Below are 20,934 nucleotides of genomic sequence, written 5' to 3'. Positions count from 1 at the left end.
AAAAAAAAAAAAAAAAAAAGGAAAAACACTCTGCTTTCACTGCCATCCAAGGATCAGAACCTATTACAGCTACTGTCTTTGAATACGCATGGACTAGTGGCTGGACTCTGGAGTACTCTTGTGGAAACACAAACTAGTTCGCCTATGATCACAATCAGCAGAGAAAGCTAAAAGTGCAGAAGGAGGACCTTACTTCTGCTTTCCAAATCTTACTTTAGTGTGACTAATTGGGGAAACTAACTGTGCCTCAAAGAACCTAGTTGCAAGGAAGGTCAGGAGATTGCAGTGTTGAGTTTTCTAGCCCTTGTGGTACAGAAAGGCACATAGAACTGGTGTCTTTAGTTTTTTCTTTGGTTTACTCTCTTGTTTTGATGGACCTTACCCTCTAGTACCTTTCTGAGAAAGGATGCCTGAGAAGCAAATTCCTTGAGTCTTTGCATGTCTGAAAGTAATTTACTCAGTGCCTAAGACAGCGGACTGCGAATGAGAAGGCTGGCGGTTCAGACCCACCAGCCACTCCTCGGAAGAAGATTGGGCAATCCACTTCCATAGTGATACTGCCTCGGAAACCCAAGGAGGGGTCACTATGAGTCGGTTCTGACTCGACGGCATATAACAACAACACGTCTGCATAGTAAATTGTCAGGGTATAACTATTTTTATGTGTGAAAATAATTTTCTTTTAGAATGTTGAGCATTGTCTTATAGATTATTGATCATATTTAGAATTCTAAAGACATTTTAATTCCTGGCCATTTATATAACACCAGTTTTTAAACAGCTGTATTGAGGAATAAATTATGTAACAAAGTTCACTCATTGTCTAAGTATGCAATTCAAGGATCGTTTACTAAATTCATAGAATTTTGCAACTCTTACCACTGTCCACTTTTAGAAGATTTCCATCACTTCAAGAAGTTTCCTCTTGCCAAATTGCAGTCAATTGCCACACTTACTTCTAGCCCTAGACAACCATGGTTTTTCTCTCTGTCTCTATAGATTTGTCTTTTCTAGACATTTTATATAAATGGAATCATACACTGTGTAGTTTTTTGCACATGGAATCTTTTACTCACCATAATGTTTTTGTGATTTTAGCATGTTCTTTATTTATTTGTTTGTTTTGTCCTTTGTCCTTTATTATTGAATAGCATTGTATGGATATAACATATTTTGCTTGTGCATTCACAGATTGATAGACATTTTGATTCTTTTCAGTTTAGATGGTTTTGAATAATCCTGCTACAAACATTCATATACAATTCTGCTAAAGGCACTTGACTGCTAACCAGAAGGCTGGTGGTTCAAACCCACCAGCCACTCCTTGGAAGGAAGATTGGGCAATCTACTTCCGTAGTGATACTGCCTCAGAAACCTGAGTAGGGGTTGCTATGGGTCGGGTCTGACTCGATGGCACATAATAACAATAACAACAATATACTCACTCACTATCATTGAGTTGAATCTGACTTACAGTGACCCCTCCTTGGGTTTCTGAGGCAGTATTACTATGGAAGTAGATAGCCCAACCGTCCTTCCAAGGAGTGGCTGGTGTGTTTGAACTGCCAGCCTCCTGGTTAGCATTCAGAAACCTTAAGCAATGCTACCAGAGCTCCTATTCCTTTTACAGACATATGATTTCATTTTTCTTGGGTAGGTACCCAGGTGTACAATTGCTGGGTTATATGATAAGCTTATAACTTTAAAGAAACTGTAAACTGTTTTCCCAAATAACTATACCATTTTACATTACTACTAGCAATGTATGAAAGTTCTAGTTTTCCTATATCCTCACAACACTTACTATTATTTGTATTTTTTATAATATCTATTCCAGCAGGTATATAATAGTATCTCATTGTAGTTTTAATTTACATTTTCCTCATGAATAATGATGTTTAGCATCTTTTCATGTGCTTATTAGCCATGCTGTACAAATAAGACATTCTTTGGTGAACTGTCTATTCAAATATTTTGCCCATTTTCAATTGGATTGTTTGTTGTACTGAGTTGGAAGAGTTCTTTATATGTTATGGATATAAGTTTGTTATCTTATACATGATTCATGTGTATTTTCTCCTAATCTGTGACTTGTCTTTTTATTTTCTTTATTGTGTCTTCTGAAGTATACTTGTTTTTAATTTTGATGAAATCCAATTTGATTTTTGTTTTTTGAATCAAGCTTTTGATGTTGCATCTAAGAACTCTTTGCCTAACCTAACTCATGAAGATTTTCTATTTTTTTTCTAGAAGTTTATTGTTTTATCTCCTACGTTTAGGTATATGCTCCATTTTAATTTAATTTTCATATATGGTTTAAGGTAAGCTTCTAAATCCATCTTTTTGAATGTGGATATCTAGTTGTCCCAGCACCATTTTTTGAAGAGATGATTCCTTCCTCACTGACTTGCCTTGGTATATCTTTGTTGAAATCTATACGTAGACTATGATAGTTTTATAGCATATTTTGAAACAAGGTAGTGTTAAGTTCTCAGTTTTTATTTTTTCAAAATTCTTTGACTATTCTAGCTCCTTTGTGTTTCTATATAAAATTTAGAATCTATTTGTCAATTTTACAGAAATACCTGTTGGGCTTTTGATAGGGATTGCACTGAATCTGGGAAGAATTAACATCTTAACAATATTGTGTTAACATGGAATATTTATGTAAATCAGACGTTTATAAATTTTTTTTAGAGGGCTAAATAGTGAATATTTTGTGCTTGTGGGCCATATAGCCTCTGTCACAGCTACTCAGCTCTATTGTTATAGTGGGAAAGAAGCCATGCACAGTGCTTAAATGAATGTGTAAGGCTTTGTTGCAATAAAACTTTATTTACAAATACAGGCTGCCAGACTGTGGGCATTAGTTTGTGAACCTATGATTTAGATTATTTTTAATTTCTCTCAGCAGTGTTTTGTAGTTGTCAGTGTACAAGTCTTGCATTTACTTTATAAAATTTATTTCTAAATATTTTATTCTTTCTTAATATTCTTGTCAATGGAATTGCTTTCAATTTCAAGTTCATTGTTAGCATATAGAAATACTACTGAGTTTTATATATTGATCTTGTATCCTATGACCTTACTAAATTTGTTTATTGATTCTAGAAGGTTTGTAGATCCTGCGGCTTTTTAAGAACCTTGTTTTGTCCCCAGTATTCTTAAACTTCACATTATATATCTTGGCATGGGTCCACTTTTATCCACTTGTTTGGGCCCACTTTCTTGTCACATTTAAGAAAGTTAACAGAGGAATTTCTTTCTTGAGGTTGTTTTGCTGCTTGTCTTTGCATAGAAAAATAAAAGTGCACAGTTTTCTTACTAAGTCTCCAATGAAAATGCAGGAAAAATTTACAACAGTAATAGATGTGAAAAAAACTTTAATAATACAGATAATCTGTAGATATCATTTCTTGTGCCTGTGGCACAAATACATAAATAGCATTTGCAAAGTAAGATTACATCTGGGGGACAAAAAAAAAAAAAAAAGAAAAAAACAACTCACTGCCACTGAGTTAGTTCTGACTTGTACCAACCCTTATTGGGTTTTCAAGGGTCTAAATCTTTACAGAGGCAGACTGCCTCATCTTTTTCCCACAGAGCAGCTGGTAGGTTCAAACCACCAACTTTATGGTTAGCTGTCAAATGCCTGAACCGCAATACCACCAGAGCTCCTTGATGTTTCATAGATATGTGCTGTTTATGAGCAGGTTTGTTTTCTAAAAAGATGCTGGATTAAGGCACATCGCACATGCCATTTTTCCACTGCTTCTGTGCAGGATAACTGATACACTGGTCATGCATGGTAGAATCTCTTAATACCAGGTTTCATTTTCTTTTGGTTTACCTTGCTGAATCTTGCTCCTCTCTACATTCCCCAGTAATACCAAATTGAGAAAGGCCTTGTAAAAGGGGAGACATAGAAAGGTTTTGCTAAGTGCTGTCCCAGTGCAAGGAATGCATGCCCGTGGTGTCCTTATGGGATTCATGCCAGCCACTGCCAGGCAGGCGTAGGTTCCGCCTCTGGACCTAAGCATATCCATAGGGTTGCTATTTGCTGTCTTCTGGTGAAGGAGTGTGAGAGGAAGCTAGAGTGTATGCTCATGGAGACTACTTTTCATCATCGATGTTCATTTATACATTCACTGACTTATTAACCAGTTTATCCATTTATTCAGCAATATTTATTCATTGCCTGCTCTGTGCTGTTTCCTAGAAAGAGAAAGGAAGGTAAGCTTTGCTAAGGGGTCAAGGCTGCATTGAGGGTGAGATGGAAACAGTCTCTTAGTCTGTATTCTACCAGACCTGAGAAGAAAGCTAAGACTGGCCAGACCTTGGCCCCAGACCTTGTGGGAAGACAGCATTGACTGTGATGGGCACTCAAGCAGGTGACTTCAAGGCCATCAGGCAGTTGGGGTGGGGTCACTGGGGTCCAAGGCCTTCTTTCCCCTTACCTCAGGTCTTTCTCACTGTCAGGCATGTGTTGGGAAACAAGCCTTTGCGAGGGTCAGGCTTTACTGAACCTCTCAGATCGTTTTGTGATTTTACCCTTCTCTTTGGCATAACCCTTTTCCTCCTTTTTAATTGTCATTGATGAGAACAGTCTTTAACAGTGCTCAGCTTTTTCTCACCTTACTGAATATTTATTTGCCTCCTCTCTATAAGCTCTTATAATACAGGAATCCCATATAGTTTATCCTGTAGCTGTGAAATCAGCAATCATCCCAGCCTCCTTTGCCTTTTTATGATGCTTTAAAATTTTCAAAATGTGCAGCAACCCCCAGCCAGAGAACAGTACCCCTTTTATAGATAAGACAACTGTGTTCCAGAGAGGCCAATGACTTATTCATGTGTTTCATTATTTAGCCTGAACAAACTGAAAATAACAAAATGACCATTACAAGTAGAGGGATCATGTACCCTGCAGTCTTAAGGGATTAGGTTCAATATAAGAAAGACTCTCTAGCCTGTGGAAAGTGATGAAGTTTGCAGGGAATTACTAGGAGTACCTTGAACTTTGCTCTTGTTGAGAATGTACACAGCAAAACATACTACAATTCAATAGTTTCTACATGCACAATTCAGTGACATTGATTAAGTTCTTCAAGCCGTGTAACCATTCTCATCTTTCTTTTCTGAGTTACTCTTCTCCCATTAATAGAAACTCACTGACTCCCATTTAATCTTTTGATTGCTGCTGTCACTTTGATCCTGTCATTCTTAAAAAAGCTCAAGATGGAACTTTTTCACTAGTTAATTTAAACTGTTGTTCTATTTTAAGAAGACTTCAGGGGATATTTTTAGTTTAAGGTTTAAAGATTATCTCAGACCAATAGTTTCAGGGGTTCATCTTTCCTGTATGGCTCCAGAAAGTGTAGACTCCATGAGAATTTGAAATTCTGTTCTGCCTTTTCCTCCTTTTGATTCTTCTATGGAATCTTTGATCAAAAATGTCTTGAACTTTTATTATTTGTTGGGGAGCTTTTCTTCTTCTGGGGCTATTTTAAATATAGTCTTCTTGATGAGTGACATTTATGGAATATCCTTTTATTAGTCCATTTCAATGCCAAATGTCTATCAAAGAAAAAGAAAAAAAATCAGAATATTAATTACATATGAGGAGCTCTGGTGGCATGGTGGGAGCTCTGGTAGGATAGTGCCTAAGGCACTTGACTGCTAACCAGAAGGCTGGTGGTTCAAACCCTCGAGCCACTCCTTGGAAGGTTGGGCAATCTACTTCCATAGTGATACTGCCTCAGAAACCCAAGGAGGGGTCGCTGTAAGTTGGATCTGACTCCACGGCAGTGAGTTTGGAGTTTTTGGTGGCATGGTGATCAAAGCATTCAGCTGCTAACTGAAAAAGGATAGCAGTTTAAAACCTACCAGCTGCTTGGTGGGAGAAAGATGAGGCTTTCTCTGCTTCCATAAAGATTTACAGTCTTGAAACCTTAATGGGGAGGTTCTGCTCTGGCCTCTAGGATTGTTATGAGCTGGAATCAACTTGATGGCAGTGGGGCTTGATTTTGTGTGTTTGTGTTAGAATGCAGATTTTGAACATGTTCTGCAACTTCAGTGACTTTCTCAGTCAACCCTCTGTCATTTGAAACAATAGAAGCAATGAGAAGAATTCTGAAAGGAGAAAGCAAGGTGGTGGTGGCTGGCCTGTTTGTGTGCTTTCTTTGTTTCTTCATTTTTAAGTTAACTAAACTTCATTTAAAATTGAATTAGTGTGGGCTTCATTATGTAAAGTCAGGTGATAGCTTATTTATAATTATCAGTGACTTCTAGCCAAAACCCGACCAGCTCAGCATCTTGCTCTGTAGCAGAGCAATTATAGTGCTTTCTGACAACATCCCCAATTGATTTTGTCTTCTTACTTAAGACTTTTTAAAGACCTCTGGTAAGTGTTTCCACTTATGTGTTTCATTCCCCTTATCCTCAGCCCAGTGCTACCTTCTGTAGCCCTTACAGTATAAGTGCTTCAGTGAAAACAGTCCTGTAGCCTTTTGCATTTGTTGGGAATTATCTGATGAGGACTACCTTTTTTTCTCTCATTGGCTTTAAAAGTTCATTTATTGGAAGTTTTTTAGTGTAAGTGTCCATGGCTTTTTCTTTTTTTAAAATTATTTTAAATTAAATGTCATCAGAGCATCTTCACAACCATATTCTTGGTGGGAGGGGAGGGGAGGAATTAATGACTCCTGCCAGGATTCTTCCCAGGTCTCTAATGCATCCATGTAGAAGAGTCAATCTTATCCTTATTTTTAACATATCTCATTAACCTCATGGTATGTAACTCTTGGCAGGATTTACCTGTCTCTTCTTTCTGATCTCCGCATACTTCTGAAGCCTCATTTAATCCCATACAACTCCTACACAGTTCTTTCCTCTCAACCATGTTGGAGCATGTTGGAGAGTACTCCCTCCCCACTCGTCTCTGACTTTGCCATGCCATTCCTTCTGCCTATAGTTACTTTCCAGTCTTCCACTCTTCCCCCTTCATTTCTCCTCATCACTAAAGACTTAACCTGTCCCTCATCTATAGTCTTCCCACATCCTGTGTGTGCCCCTTCACTTCCATTCCTGTTCCCACCCAGGCCAAAGTGCTCTGTGTTCATCTCCCTTATGCCATGCTCATACACACATGATTTCCAGCTCTCCTTCCTGTTTCTTCCATGGGATTTTGAGCTTCTTCAAGGTAAGAATTGTGTCTTAGTCCACTGTGGACCAACAGTCTTAGGGCTGAAAACATAATCAGTAAAAGTTTGGTGGAAGAAAAGAAGGTAATATCTTATATACCTCTTTGGAGGTTTTGTTTGTCATTCCCTAGGTTTATTTCAGTTTCCTATCAATTCAGAGGACACAAGGCTTTATAATTGTCTTAATGACATATACCTGTCCAGTGGGAGCTCATTCTTTGGCGAGCTGTGGTATGTTCAGTTTCTACCCCTGAACTCACTCCAGAGTGATTCAATCCTTAACACAATGATTCTCAAACCTAGGAACTAGTTAAAAATGTAGATCCCCCCTTGAGAAGAGTTCAGACAGTCCATGGGCTGTTCTGGGGTCTGCATTTTAACCAGCACCCAGTAATTCTGGTGTTGGAGCTATTAGCCACCCTCAGAGAAGCTCTAAGTTGGGAAATGGGACCAGCTGAGTCAGCCAGTCAGCCAACCTTGTGGTGGCTCCTCTCTAAGGACAGAACACTTCAGCCATATGCTGCAATGGCATCTTTCTTCACGAAGACAGCCTGAGATCTTCTCTGCAGGAATGGTAAGAGATATAGGCTCCTCAATTCATGCAACAGATGTGTTCCTGAAAAGTTAAATACAAATTAAAGTTTTATCGAGGGAAACCAAGATTACCGCAGTGAATTCTTTTATGGCTTGCACAATCATGTCCTAATGTATTGGTTGCTAAGACCTACATTTTAAAGAATTAGTTTAAATAAGATATTTCTATATGTGCTTAAGTGTTTTGACCATATGAATGTAATAATGATTCTTTTTCTCAAGTGGTCACCGGTTATTAGCTAATCTTTAAAGATATTTTTAAGCTTTAAGTAATAAACTTTACTGTAGTTAAGGAATTACCTTTGAAGCTTCAGAATCCCTTATTCAAGGGCCCATTCCATTTCTGAAAAGTTCTCCATGATGATTGCCAAGAGCCTCCTTGAAACTAGTTCTATACTGCTGTGAGCTAGTATCATTTATCCATGAAGAATTTCAGATGCTGAGATAAGATACTATAGGTCTCAATCTTAATAAAATATTCTTTGGTGATCTACTTTCTCAATCTACTTTCTTAGATCTTCTTCTTTTGCCAACTTCTCCAAATGTAGACATTTCTAAATTTTTCAGTATTTAGGTTTTTTTTTTTTTTTTGCTTCACATGCTATTAATCTGATTGAATAATTTCATTTTTTCCAGTAACATCCGTTCTCCCTATGGAGGCATCTGGCAAATTACTTAATCCCCTCATGGCCAAGTTTTCTCATCATAAGATAATAAAAGTGGGAATTTCTATCTACTTATATTTTGGAGGCTGTAAACATTCACATGGTATTCTGGGTTCTTCTAGCTGGATAGAATACTAGAAGATAAAAGTGTCTTCATTATATTTAAATGAGTAGCCAGTAATTAAACATTAAGTTTCCCTTTCTTCCTTCCTACCTTCTAAGTACATTCCACCATATCCCCCTGTCTGCTCTACAAGTGGGGTGGCTGTTGAGCCCAGATGTTCATGGCCATTCCTACTTTCAGAGATTCTACTCAGGTTTCAGAGTGTGCTTCTTGGTGTGAAGTTGGTGTCCACATCATGTACCACTTACTGCCTGCACCTTTCTTTGAGCGCTAACAATCTTTAGATGTGTTTAGTCTTTGCGTGTGAATGCCTTAGCTCCTTGTTCAGAGGGCAACATTCCTAAGGGCAGTGCTCCTCTCTTGAACCTCCTGGTGTATGTACCCTGTTGTTGTTGTTGTTGTTGTTATGTGCCATCGAGTCAGACCCGACTCATAGCGATCCCTCCTTGGGTTTCTGAGGTGGTATCACTATGGAAGTAGATTGCCCCATTGTCCTTCCAAGGAGTGGCTGGTGGATTTGAACCGCCAGCCTTTTGGTTAGCAGTTAAATACTTTAGTGTGGTAGTTAAATTTATATGTCAACTTGGCTGGGCCTGGTTGAGTGGCTGGGCAGCTGGTGGTAGTTATTCCCTAGGATGAGACTGGCAATAAACTCCATGATGGGATCTACCACAAACAGTTGAGTAGCTGCCTTTGGAATGTGGTCTGCTTCCTATATATAAGGAGAAGCCTTGGGGATAGTCTCTAGCTTATCACACACATGGACCCTGCGTGTTTTATTTGTTTTGTTTTGTTTTTTGTTAGGTGTGGTCTAGTTGGTTCTGACTTATTGCAACCCAATGTTCAACAGAATGAAACTCTGCCTGGTCCTAAGCCATCTCCATAATCCTTGTTATGCTTGAGCCTATCTTTGCAACTAGTGTGTTAATTCACCTTGTTGAGGATCTTCCCCTTTTTTTGCTGACCCTCTTCTTTACCAAGCATAATATCCTTCTCCAGGGACTGGTCCCTTCTGATAACATGACCAAAGTAGGTTAGATGAAGTCTGGCCATTTTCATTTCTAAGGAACATTCTGGCTGTGTTTCTTCCAGGACAGATTTGTTTGCTCCCCTGGCAGTCAATGGTGTTTTCAATATTCTTCACCAACACCATAATTAAAAGGCATCTATTCTCCTTCAGCATGCATATGAGGTGATTGAAAATACCATGGCTTAGGTTAGGCACCCTTAGTCTTCAAAGTGATACCTTTTCTCTTCAACACTTTAAAGAGGTCATTTGCAGGAGATTAGCCCAGTAATATGACATTTGATTTCCTGACTGCAGCTTCTATGGGTGTTGATTGTTGTGTTAGACTGGGTTCTCTAGAGAAACAAAACCAGTAAAGCTTATATATAGAGAGAAAGAAAAATTTAAAAGCAATGATATCCCTTTTTCCACATCCTTTCCTGCATCTTTCTTGAATTTCTGGAAGTTCCTGTATATATATTGCTGCAACCATTTTTTTGAATTATCTTCAGCAAAATTATTTGCTTGTGACATTAATGATATTGTTAGATAATTTCCACATTCTGTTGCATCACCTTTCTTTGCAATGGGCCCAGGTATAAATCTCTTTTAGTTAGTTGGCCAGGTAGCTGTCTTCCAAATTTCTTGGCATAAACAAGTGAACCCCTCCAGCACAGCAGCCATTTGTTGAAACTTATCAGTGGGTATTCTGTCAATTCCTAGAGCCTTGTTTTTCACCAGTTCCATCAGTGGAGCTTGGATTTATTTCTTCCATCCCGTTGGGTCTTGATCATATACTACTTCCTGAAATGGTTGACTGTCAACCAATTCTTTTTGGTACAGTGACTCTATGTATTCCTTCCATGTTCTTTTGATGCTTCCTGCATCATTTCAATATTTTGTCAATAGAAGCCTTCAGTATTGCCATTTGAGGCTTGAATTTTTTCTTCAGTTCTTTTTAGCTTGAGAAATGCCAAGGATATTCTTTCCTTTTGGTTTGCTAACTCCAGGTCTTTGCATATTTCATTATCATACTTTATCTTTCCAAGCTACCTTTTAAAATCATCTATTCAGCTCTTTTAGTTCATGAATTCTTCTATGCACTTTAGCTACTCTCCATTCAAAAGCAAGTTTCAGAATCCCTCCTGACATCCATTTTGGTTTTTCCTTCTTTTCCTGTCTTTATTGTTATTATTACTTAAAAAAAATCTTTATGGAAATAGATTGCCTCATCTTCCTCCAGTGGAGCAGCTGGTGGGTTTGAACCATTGACCTTCTGGTTAGCATCTAAATGCCTTACCCACTATGCTCTCATAATCACCTTTCCTGTCTTTTTAAGGACCTTTTGCTTTCTTCATCCCACAAGTCATCTGGTTTTCAGTCATTGGTGTTCAGTATGTCAAATCTATTTTTCAGGTCATCTCTAAATTCAGGTGGAACAGCACCAAGGTCATATTTTGGCTCTTGTGAATTTGCTTTGATTTTTTTCAGCTTCAGCTTTAATTGAACCTAATAAATTGATGGTCTGTTCCACAGTCAGCTCTTGGCCTTGTTTTCACTGATGATGTTGAGCTTCTCCATTGTCTCTTTCACAGATAAAGTCAATTTGATTCCTGTGTATTCCGTCTGGTGAGGTCCATGTGTATAGTCATTGTGTATGTTGTTGAAAAAAATGTATTTACAAAGAATAAGTCATTAATCTTGCAAAATTCTATCATGCAATCTCCAACATCATTTCTATCACCAAGGCCATATTTTCCAACTACCGATGCATCTTCAAAGAAATTTTTGGTAATTATTAATACATTTTTATTGTATATTTGGTCAATTTCTAACTGCATAAATCTTCAATTTCCTCATCTTTGGCTTTAGTGGTCATTGCATAAGTTTGAATAATAATAGTATTAACTGATTTTCCTTGTACACATGTGCATATTATTCTATCAGTGACAGCATTATACTTTAGAATAGATCTTGAAATATTCTTTTTGATGATGAATACATTGCCATTCCTCTTCAATTTGTCATTTCTAGCAGAGTAGACCATTAGATTATCTGATTCAAGATGGCCTATACCATTCCATTTCAGCTCACTAGTGCCTAGGATATTGATCTTAAGTGTTCTATTTGATTTTTAACAACTTCCAATTTTCCTAGATTCATACTTCATAATTCCATATCCCAGTTGTTAATGTTTGCAGCTGTTCCTTCCCATTTTAAGCTGTGTTCCATTGGCAAATGAGGGTCCCAAAAGCTTTACTCCTTCTGGTTTGTGAAGGTCTATTCTACTTTGAGGAGGCAGCACTTCCCCATTCGTATTTTGAGTGACTTCAAACCTAAGGGACTCATCTTCCGGCATTATATCAGACAATGTTTCATTGCCTTTCGTAAGATTTTCAGTGGTGAATTTTTTCAGAAGTGCATAGCCCTGTCCTTCTTCCCAGTCTACATTTGTCTGGAAGTTTTGCTGAAACCTGTCCATCATGGATGACTCTGCTATTTGAAATACTAGTGCCATAGCTTCCAGCCTAACAGCCACATGCAGTTCACCACAGTACAACAAACTGGTGGATAATTCATTACAGAATTCCAATAAATGGAATATATACTGGCACTGGGTTTATTACCTATTCTCCTAACAGGGAGACTGAGGCCACTAGTACAGACTTTGTTCTTGTTATTATTAGATGGCATTGAGTTGATTCTGACTCATAACAACCCTGTGTACAACAGAAGGAAACACTGCCTGGTCCTGCACCATTCTCATAAGTGTTGCTAAATTTGAGCACATTGTTTCAGCCACTGTGTCAATCTACCTCATTGAGCATCTTCCTCTTTTTCGTTGACCTTCTGCTTTTCCAAACATAATGTCCTTCAGGGACTGGTCTTTCTTGATAATATGTTCAAAGTACTTGAGACAAAGTCTTACAATCCTCAATTCTAGGGTGCATTCTGGTTGTACTTTATCCACGACAGATTTGTTTGTTCTTTTAGCAATCCATGGTATATTCAACATTCTTTGCCAACACATAATTTGAAGGCATTAATACTTCTTCAGTCTTTCTTATTCATTGTCTACCTTTTGTGTGCTTATGAAGCAATTGAAGACACCATGGCTTGGATCAGACACACCTTTGTCTTCAAAGTGACATCTTTGCTTTTTAACACTTTCAAGAGGTCTTTTACAGCTGATTTGCCCAATGTGATACGTCATTTAGTTTCTTAACTGCTGCTTCCGTGAGCCTTGATTGTGCATCCAAATAAAATAAAATCCTTAACAACTTAAGTATTTTCTTCATTTATCATGATGTTGCTATTGGTCCACGCACCTTACATCAGAGTTGAAAGGAACTCAGAATAGCATCTTGTTCATCTCCTGCAGAAAATCTGTGATATTTACAAGCCAAACATTCTGATAAAGTAAATACACATCAAGATAGACTTATTTTTTTAACAATTGTAATGTCACACTGTTTTGGTTACGTAGTGCTACTCTGACAAGAATATACCACAAATGGGATACTTGAACAAACAGGAGTTTACTGTCTTACAGTTTGGAGTCTGAGTTCAAAGTGCCAGGCTTTAGGGGCTATATAAAAGCCCCTAGACCTTGAGCTTCAGCTCTGCCTCTTGCTCCCAGCCCACGGAGGCTAGAGGCATCTCTTCACTAAGGTAGTTACTGGCTGCTGAGGCTAACAAGCCCAAGGTCAACAAATAAAATGCCACAGTCCTGATGTTACCAAACCACATGGCAGGCCATTAATTCAAGTCCATTGAAAGTCCTAAGGTTGGCAGAGCATGGCAGGCTGCTGAACAATGACATGGCTACCTGCAGGGTTCAAGCATGCCATAAGCTAGAGACCATTCCCCAAGGGTTCTCCTTATATATAGGAAGCAGACCACATCCCTAGGGCAGCTACTCAGCTGCTCACAGTAGATTCCACCATGGAGTTGATGACCAGTCTCATCATGGGGAATACTACATCCAACTGTCCCACCATTCAACCAGGCCCAGCCAAGTTGACACACAAACTTCACAACCACACATACAAACCCTTAGTGTCAGAAACATCAAACCCTCTGATTTGTCATTCAGTATTTCTCATCCTGCAGTGAACTGTAAAGTAGTATTCCTGAACTGTGAAGGACTATACATATTACATATGTAATTCCAGAGTTAGCTTAAATTTGGGAGCATATCAAATAGAACTTTTTTTGCCTGCCAGATGATAGAAAAAATTTAGCAATATAATGAAATGAAAGGAGGTTTTGTGTAATGGTAATATTATATCCTATTAGAATCACTTATTTCACTTTCATATCGTCATTAAATATTTCATATTTAAAAATGGAATTATTTAAGGAAAACTTTCAATATTGTAGGAATAATACTGATGTCCAGATTATATTTTGACTAGGAATCTTTAAATATGTTTTAAAGAGTATGTTTGATTTATAAACACTAATGACATCATTCTGAATACTAGTGTTTGATCTTTAATCTTTTTTGTCTGTCTACATAATAGGTTACAGATTGTTCATGCAATCCATAAACCACTTCATGCCATAATTAGCAAATTATTCATATTTTGTATATGAATAGGATGCAGGAAATAGTGGCATCACTAAGGTTGGTGTCATCCATCCTCCCCAGTCACTACCACCATGGACTCTAGTACCAGACCATACACAATTCTTAGTAATGTTTATTATCAGTTTTAACCATAGGACAATATGTGGTGAATATAGTTGTCGGTTGCTTAAGTATAATATTTCTTAGATTATATGAGTACTAACAAAATCGTTTTGTCAAATTTTTCTACCTTGAATTATATTATTAGTTACAGGATTATTAGTAACTGAGAAGACTTTTTAAATTTTTCTCCCTTTCCTTTAACTATTAATTCATTCTCAAATTAGTTACTAATATGTTGTTGTTATTATGTGCCGTCAAGTTGGACCCAACTCATAGCGACCCCTCATTGGGTTTCCGAGGCGGTATCACTATGGAAGTAGATTGCCCAACCTTCTTTCTGAGGAGTGGCTGGTGGGTTTGAACCACCAGCCTTCTGGTTAGCAGTCAGGTGCCTTAGGCACTACACTATTAATATAGGTTCACAAATACTAATTACCACAACACTGTAGTTAGAACACCAAAAACTTTGACAAAATCATTGACTAAAAACACCAGCAGCAACAGAAACAGCAGTGTGTTCTTGGAATGCATGTAGATGAATCCACATGTTTTAAAGCATCATTGTAATTGGATAATAATGACAGCTCTGACCAGAGCATGTTACAATGTTCAAAAAGTAAATTAGCATAGAGTTTAAGCTTGTGGATATATTCATACATGTAAGCTGGGCTTACAGAAAAATTTTTTGTTTTTATAACTAATGACAGGTATATTTTTATTAAAAATAAATAAATCTCTGCTGAAACATTGCACAAAAATTTTATACAGTCAATTTAGTGCCATTCCCCCTGACAGTATCACCTTGTGTGGTCTGTACCCCTCCTGGTGATGCCACTGGCTAAGAAGCTATAGTTCAATTCTGTTCTTACACAAACTCATTGGAAACTAATAGTGATACATGAGTGAAAAAGATAATTTCCTTCACCTTTATAGGTTAATGTGTGTGAGCTGTGCCTGTGTGGTCCATACTCCTTTTGGGATAATGAAAGCTAAGAATTTCTGTATCGAAATTTGTATCTATATAATGTAGATGTATATTTGACTTGATATCCTACAGCCATCTTTTCTAGCTATGGGAAAATTTGACAGTCAGATTTTGAAAATATGCCTTCCTACCATTCTCAGTTTGCTGGATCTAGTCATTCCAGTCTGATGAGACATGGGTCCTTGGGTAGGGCCAGAGATTAAAAGGAACCTTTTACATAAATGTCTAGACAGGGACCGGTCTTTAGTGATTGCCACTTCTGCCTTGAGCATTCTGTAGGGTCCTCAGTGGCCAGGTGCATGGTCAGATACCTAGCTAACAAGTACTAACTCTTTACCACTCAACCAGATCACTGAGGTCCCTCTACTTCACACCACTGTGTTCTTTATTAGCCTACCTCTTCATACTGACTTCAGTCAAGTGCTCCTCCTCCATCCCCTGAAGCCCCACTGCTCTTCTCTGTGTCCCTCCCAGCATTAGCTGACAAGGCTCAATGGGAGTGACTAGAAGCTAATCCCTTCACTAAATAGTTTCTTATTCTTCTCCCTAGACTACTGCTCAGGGCTGAGAAAGCCCCTTCTCCACACCCCACCATGTCCAGCAGCTAGCTGCTAATTGTGTACGCTGAGATTCACAGACTATCTGCCAGGCTCTGGAATTTGGTCCTGTTGAGTATTCCTAATGCTTATTGGAGCTGGGTCTCTCTCAGTGACCAACTCACTTCAAGAGCAAAACTGATTATGTCCCATGAAGAGATTAAAGGTGACGGAAAAATAGAGACCATGTAATGTCTGCTTCTAAAAAGATTAGGAGGAAATATAAAAAGAAACAGAGTTCGCATCATTTTAATTGTTCTTTAATAGGAACTAGCTTTCATGATCTCCAACTTTTCTGAGTCTGGTCACCTCAGAATTTGATTCCAATCAGTGTTCTTTACCAAGTCTTAATGGTTAAATGTATGGGCTTTGGATTTAGATTGCCTGGATTTGAATTCTGTTTTTTTCACTTGTCATTTATGTGACCGTACACAAGATACTTAATCTCTCTAAGTCTTCTTCTCAACTCAGAAATGGGGATAATATTGATACTGACTTTGAAGAGTTGTAAAAATTAAAGAATGATGCATGCAAAGCACCTAGAACAGTTTCCAATGCAGAAAAAATGGTTAAATAAATATGATATTTTAATGTATTATTACTTAATATATTGGTATCACTATTATTATTAATAGGAGCTCTGGTAGCATAGTGCCTAAGGCACTTGACTGCTAACCAGAAGGCTGGTGGTTCAAACCTACCAGCCACTCCTCAGAAGGAAAGTTGAGCAATCTACTTCTGTAGTGATACTGCCTTGGCAACCCAAGGAGGGGTCGCTATGAGTCGGGGCGGACTCAACAGCACACAACAACAACATTAGTATTAATACCACTTTTCCAGAAGCCGTTTATTGTAAACAGTAATGTAGAATCTTTTCAATACGCTGCCCAATTTTAGCTCTCAACTGAACTTGTAATTGCAGTTGTTTAAATGTTTTAGTGGAGTAGTGCCTAAGGCATTTGACTGCTACCCAGAAGGCTGGCAGTTCAAACCTACCAGTCACTCCTCGGGAAGAAGATTGGGCAATCTACTTCTGTAGTGATACCATCTCGGAAACCCAAGGAGGGGTCGCTATGAGTCAGATCCGACTTGACGGCACTGAGTTTGGTTTTTTGGTTTATTTATATAATGTAGAAAAGTAGAAAAGTAAAGAAATGGCCAAATTGTTTTACTTTCTCACCTGTGTAAATTTTGTTTATGATGATAACCAGTAAATACAAAGTAGATTTGTTCTATATTGTATGATGGAATATAGGTCTGAGTTTGCTCTAACTAAAAATACTAGTGTTAAAATGCCAAGAAAACAGAAGCTTGTTTTTCACTTGACTTTTCTAGGAAACAGAAAAAACAAATCCTATCATTATCTTCTGCATTTGTTTTTCCCACTTGTCCTGGAAAAATGTGAGCAGGAAGTAAAAGACTCCATTTTTGGTTTTTTGTCTTTACTACTTTTATTGTGGTAAAACTGACAAACATAAACTATACATATTTGAAGTGCACAATTCTATAAGTTTTGACATATGTTTATACCCATGGAACCATCACTACAGTCAAGATAATGAGAATATTCATCACTGCCACAAATTTCCTTATCCCCCTTCTAATCCCTTCCTTTCTCTACTTCTCTCCCCATCCCTGGACAACTAGGGAATTTCCTTGTGGTTTTCATTTGCATTTCCCTAATGACTGGTGATATTGAGAAACATCTTGATACATTTTCTGGGTGTTTGTAGCTTTTCTTTGGAGAAAATCTATTCAAATCCTTTGCCTATTTTCAAATTGGAATATCTTTTAATTGTTGAGTTATTGGAATGCTATTTTTATTTTAATCTAAATACTAGATCCTAATCAGATATATGATTTGCATATATTTTCTCTAATTCTATGTGTTGTCTTTTTACTTTTTCTTTTTTTGTTAATATTTTATTCTGTTTTAGGTGAAAGTTTACATAGCAAATTAGTTTCCCATTTGACAATTCATACACAAATTATTCCATGACATTGGTTACAATTCCCGTAATATGTTAGCTCTTTGACCACTTGCACCCAGCTTGCCTAGTTTCCATTCATCCAGTTTCCCTACCTCTCCCTGCCTTCTCATCTTCACTTTTGGGCAAATATTGACAGTTATTTCTCATACAGTTGATTCTTTAAAAGAGCACATTCCTCGCAGGCATTATTTTTATTATTATTATTATTTGGCTGAAAGGTGACCTCTAGGAATGGCTTCAGTCCTAGGTTAAAAGGATATCTTAGGGCAATAGTCTCAAGAGTCCCTGTAGTCTCTATCAGCCCAGTAAGTCTGTTCTATTTTAAGAATTTTGTTCTACGTTTTTATCCTATTCTAACTAGGACCTTCTATTGTGTCCCTAGTCAGAGTAGTTGATAGTGGTAGCCAGGCACCTTCTAGTTCTTCTTGTGTCAGGCTAGAGCAGGCTGTAGTTCATGTGGGGTATTAGTCCCATAGACTAATTACTTCCTTAAGTCTTTAGTTTCCTCCATTCTCCTTTTCTCCTGACAAGAAGAGACCAATAGTTGTATCTTAGATGGCCACTTGTAAGCTTTTAAGACCCTAGATAGTACTCACCAAACTAGGATGTAGAACATTATCTTTATGAACTGTGTTATGCCAATTGACCTAGATGTCCCCCAAGACTATGATCCTTAGCCTTCAAGCTCAGTAACTCAGTCCCAGGAGGTGTTTGGGTATGTCTGAGAAACTACCATAACCATACTCCTCATGTGCTCTACTATATTATATATGAATATTTGCAGCATGTACAAATATGTATATACAAATGCCCATGATTATGCCTATATATGCAAGCACATGTACTCCCATATGCCCTGCCTCACCTGTAAAGTATGCATGTCTACTTATGTAACCACTCTCAAATTTTTGGTGGTTATTACTGTTGTTGCAGAATTGTATATGTTATAGCATTTACCAGAGTTGGCCTCTATTTTTGCATACCTTTCAGTGTCTTCATTTACCTCAGTCATATTGTGCTGAATTCCCCCATTTTGGGTATTGCATTTTGCTTTACTAGAATTAACATGTGTTTACAATCTAGTGAGTGATTCTCCATATCTCCCCTTTCCATCCATGGTAATCATCAAAGACTGTTGCTTTCAGTGTGTAAATCTATTCTTGACTTTTATAAAAGTTATATTATACAGTATTGGTCCTTTTGTGATTGATTTATTCCACTCAGCATAATGTCCTCCATATTCACATGTTGTGAGATATCTTGCAGACTCATCGTTATTCTTTATACAATGAGTATAAAGTTGCATAGTCTATCATTGTATATATGTATTGCATTTTGTTTATCCATTCATCCATTGATGGGCACTTAGGTTATTTCTATCTTTTTGCTATTGTGAATAATGCTGCAATGAACATGGGTGTGCATATGTGTATTTGTGTCACTACTCTTATTTCTCTAGGATATATACCTAGCAGTGAGATTGCTGGATCATATGATATTTCTATTTCTAGTGTTTTGAGGAAGTGCCATACTGTTTTCATAGTGGTAGTACCATTTTACAGTCCAACCAGCATTACGAGTTCCAATATTCCCACAAATCTTGCTAACATTTGTTATTTTCTGGTTTTTTTGAACAGTGTCATTTTTGAAGGGATGAGATAGTATCTCATTGTAGTCTTTACAAATATCTCTCTAATGGCTAATTAAGGAACTCTGGTGGGAAAGTAGTTAAAGTGCTTGGCTGCTAATCAAAAGATGTGTGATTCTAACTCACTGGCCACTCTGCAGGAGAAAGATGTAGCAATATGCTTTTATAAAGATTAAAGCCTTGCAAACCCTATAGAGCAGTTCTACTCCATCCTATAGGATTGCTATGAATTGGAAGTGCCTCAACAGCAATGAGTTTGTTTATTTATTTTGGTTTCAATGGCTAATGGTTACAAGCATCTCTTCATGTGTTTGTTGGCTACCTGAATGTCCTCTTTGGTGAAATGTCTGTTCATGTCCTTTGCCCATTTTTTGAAGGAGACTCCATTTTTATATATCTCTCCATATATTTCTAGGGAGCTGTTGTAGCATAGTGCCTAAGGCACTTGACTGCTAATCAGAAGGCTGGCGGTTCAAACCCACCAGCCACTCCTCGGAAGGAAGATGGGGCAATCTACTTCCGTAGTGATACTGCCTCGGAAACCCAAGGAGGGGTCGCTATGAGTTGGGTCTGACTTGACGGCACATAACAACAACAACAACAAAATATATTTCTAATGTATATTTGACGGTATTCAGGTGGCATAGGGGATACGGCATTTGGCTGCTAACCAGAATATCAGAGGTTCAAGCCCACCAGCTACTCCACAGAAGGAAGATGGAGCAATCTACTCCCAAAAAGATTTACAGCTTTAGAAACACAACGAGGGTCACTATGAGTCAGAATCAACTCCATGCCAGTGAGTTTAGTTTTTGGAATATATATTTGAAGGCACCTTCACAGTGGTGTAAATAGTTAAGTGCTTGGCTGCTAACTGAAAAGTTGGCAGTTTAAAACCACCCAGCAGTGAGAGGGATTCCAAGATGGCGGACTAGGCACAAAGACTGCACAGACCCTATTCAACAAAGAAAAGGGGATCCAATTAACACAGACACAGAAGATAATCCTGGACCCCTGAGCCTTCAAGGGAAGGATATAGAAGTGGACTAAACGCAAACTAGCAGGAGAATTTGCATGAAAATACCAGAAAAGGAGACATACAGAGTTGTGGTCTTGCAGCAATCTTGAGTGATCCTGATGGCACAGACAGCTTGGAGATTCCCGAGTGGTGGTAGGACCTAAGAATTAACCTAAAAATCAGCCCTGCTCGCCATGGACTGCTGAATGAGTGGAAGACAGCAACAGTCCCCATAAGATACAACTACACCCACACCTCCTGCAACTTCACTTACTGAGCGAGAGCCACCACCTCCTTCTCCACCAATGGGCCAAGGATAAAAAACCACCAAGAAGAGCTTGAATCACCCTTGGCAGCTCTTCACAAACAATTAACAGAGATCTAAATACAACACCACGATGTCTTGGAG

At 38.0% G+C, this 20,934-nt stretch overlaps 1 protein-coding gene across 1 annotated transcript in view; it reads left to right on the top strand.

Moving 5' to 3' along the window:
* Positions 1-20,934, top strand: part of FARS2 (phenylalanyl-tRNA synthetase 2, mitochondrial) — a 635,598-nt gene that overhangs the window by 163,876 nt on the left and 450,788 nt on the right. The window lies entirely within an intron of this gene.

This window comes from Orycteropus afer, unplaced genomic scaffold (genome assembly GCF_000298275.1).
Source record: "Orycteropus afer afer isolate SDZICR_OR568_19922 unplaced genomic scaffold, OryAfe1.0 scaffold00027, whole genome shotgun sequence".
Taxonomy (NCBI): domain Eukaryota; kingdom Metazoa; phylum Chordata; class Mammalia; order Tubulidentata; family Orycteropodidae; genus Orycteropus; species Orycteropus afer.
Note: the sequence above shows the minus strand (reverse complement) of the source record. Positions and strands in the feature narration are given on the sequence as shown.